The sequence below is a fragment of the Cyprinus carpio genome, unplaced genomic scaffold, assembly GCF_018340385.1.
Source record: "Cyprinus carpio isolate SPL01 unplaced genomic scaffold, ASM1834038v1 S000002347, whole genome shotgun sequence".
Classification (NCBI taxonomy): Eukaryota; Metazoa; Chordata; class Actinopteri; order Cypriniformes; family Cyprinidae; genus Cyprinus; species Cyprinus carpio.
Window position 1 is genome coordinate 1 of NW_024875061.1, and position 2,631 is coordinate 2,631.

At 48.7% G+C, this 2,631-nt stretch overlaps 1 non-coding gene across 1 annotated transcript; it reads right to left on the reverse strand.

Moving 5' to 3' along the window:
- Nucleotides 1–2,291: 2,291 nt before the first annotated feature.
- On the reverse strand, nucleotides 2,292–2,363 carry trnar-ccu. Its single transcript has one exon. It is a non-coding gene; the product is annotated as a tRNA-Arg (tRNA).
- Between the last annotated feature and the right edge of the window lie 268 nt (nucleotides 2,364–2,631).

Genomic DNA, 2,631 nt, shown 5'->3' on the forward strand with positions numbered 1-2,631 from the left:
AGTGGTGGGTCCCTTTTTTGGGGACTCAGGCCATCTGAAGTTAAAACTCTTAGCAGAGGATGGTCAATCCATCGACCTCTGGGTTATGGGCCAGACAGCGCGCGCATCTGCTGTAAACCACTGCAGTGGGATAGATTATCCAACCACAATCCTGGGATTACGCTCCAGGCACACTGGGCTGCTATGCAGCACTAACTTGCCTTTAATTTCCATCTTATCAGGAGACTTAAAACACCTACACCAGCTCTTGATGAGACTACTATGGAGGCCAGTGTGCATTTCCTTTAGGCACTGGGCATGCTTCAGAAGTTAAAACTCTGCCTTAGATGTTTCATCCTTATCAGGAGCTTTAAATACGGGCCAGCACGCTTCCGATGCCACTGCTGTAAGTGATCGATTGGATCTACACAATCGCTGAGCCAGTGCTCCTTTCCTTTAGGGCATTTGCAGCGCTACTGCCATGTTAATTTAATCTTACAGAGATGGTTTTAAAATCCACAGCCACTCTGCTGTAAGCCACCCCAGATGGGACTCGGGCCACAATCCCTGGCTTAGGAGGCCAGGTACTTGCCATCCATTGGGCCATGGGGCTGGTGGGCAAACCGACAACTCACCCTTTTAATTCTGCATCTCGACTGGGAGCCTTTAAATACACCAAGTCTTCTAGATGAATGACAAAAAAAAGAAGGGACAAGACGTTTTCGCAGCCAGGCTTGGGATGCTGCCCCTTTGTGTGGAGACTCCAGGCATGTCTAGGAGATTAAAGGAACAGCTTGTAGAGGAGGTTTCCATCCATCAACCCTCCTAGGTTGCATAGGCCCAGGACTCTTCTGCTGCGCCACTCTACTGCTGAATCCAATCCTGCTGGGACTTGAACCCTGAATCCCTGGCTTCTGAAGGCCAGTGCTTGCTTATCCATAAGGCCACTGGGGCTAGGAGTGCAGCAGCTAACTTGCCCTTTTAATTCTATATCTTATACAGGAGGCCCTTTAAAATACACACACATTAGCAGAGGATGGTTTTAGATCCATCGACCTCTGGGTTATGGGCCCCAGCTGCAGCTTCCGCTAAGCCACTCTGCTGTAAGTGATCCCAGATAGGACTCTAACACACAATCCCTGGCCCAGAACGCCAGTGCCTTTTCCATTAGGCCACTGGGGCTGTTTTGTGGCAGCTAACTTGCCCTTTTAATTCCACATCTTGTTCAGGAGGCCTTTAAAATACAAAACACAGAGTCTTCTGGATGAACAACTATGAGAGGACCAAGCTTTTCACGACCAGACAGTGGATGTTGCCCCTTTTTTGGGGACTCAGGCGCATCTAGAAGTTCAAAAAAACTCTTAGCAGAGGATGGTTTCAATCCATCGACCTCTGGGTTATGGGCCCAGCACACTTGCGCTGCCCACTCTGCTGTACCACTGCAGGTGGGACCGCGAAAACCATACCGCCGAGGCCGGAGGCCAAGGGGATTTACCCATTAGGCCACTGGGGCTGCTATGCAGTGTTAACTTGCCCCTTTAATTCTCCATCTTAATCAGGAGACATTTTAAAACAACTTCATACAGCCTTCTTGATGAATCGACTAATATGAGGAGGACTGAGCATGTGACTCTTTGTTAAGCACTCAGGCGCTTCTAGAAGTTTATAAAAACCCTCTGTAGGCAGAGGATGGTTCGCATCCATCAAGCTCCTTTTCCCCTGATTCAGCACGCGTCCGGGCTGCGCCACTCTGCTGTAAGTGGTCTCAGATTTGACCCTTACACACAACTTGCGCTTTCTCTTGGAACGCCTAGTGTATTTCTTTCTTTTTAGGCTGTTGGGCTATTATGCAGCAGCCAACTTTGGTTTTTAGTTTAAGGCACGCGCCTCAAAGGTGTCTTAGCAGAGGATGGTTTCGATCCATCGCACTCTGGGTTATGGGGTCTAGCACGCCTCACAAGCCCACTCTGCTGTAAGTGATCCCTGATTGGATTCTGTAACACGCAATCCTGGCTTAGAAAGCATCAGTGCCTTTTCGATTAGGCCACTGGGGCTGTTTTGTGGCTTAGTAACTTGCCCTTTTAATTCTACATCTTGTTTGAGGCCTTTAAATACAAACACAGATTCTTCTGGATGAACAACTACTATGGGGAGGACCAAGCTTTTCACGACCAGTTTGTTGAAGTTTGCCCCTTTTTGGGGACTCAGGCGCGTCTAGAAGTTAAAAAACTCTTAGCAGAGGATGGTTTTGATCCATCGACCTCTGGGTTATGGGCCCAGCTGCGCTTCAGCTAAGCCACTCTGCTGTAAACCACCCCAGATGGGACTCGAACCCACAATCCTGGCTTAGGAGGCCAGTGCCTTATCCATTAGGCCACTGGGGCTGTTAGGCAGTAAGGCAACTGCCCTTTTAATTCTGCATCTCATTCCAGGAGGCCTTTAAAATACACACACCAAGTCTTCTAGATGAATGACAAAAAGAGAGGACAAAAGATTTTCATGACCAGGCTTTGGATGCTGCTTGCTTATTGGAGACTCAGGCATGTCTGGAAGTTAAAGAAGAAACAGCAGAGAGGTTTCCATCCATCCCAACCTCTGGGTTATGGGCCCCAGGACTCTTCTGCTTCGCCACTCTGCTGCTGTAAATCAATC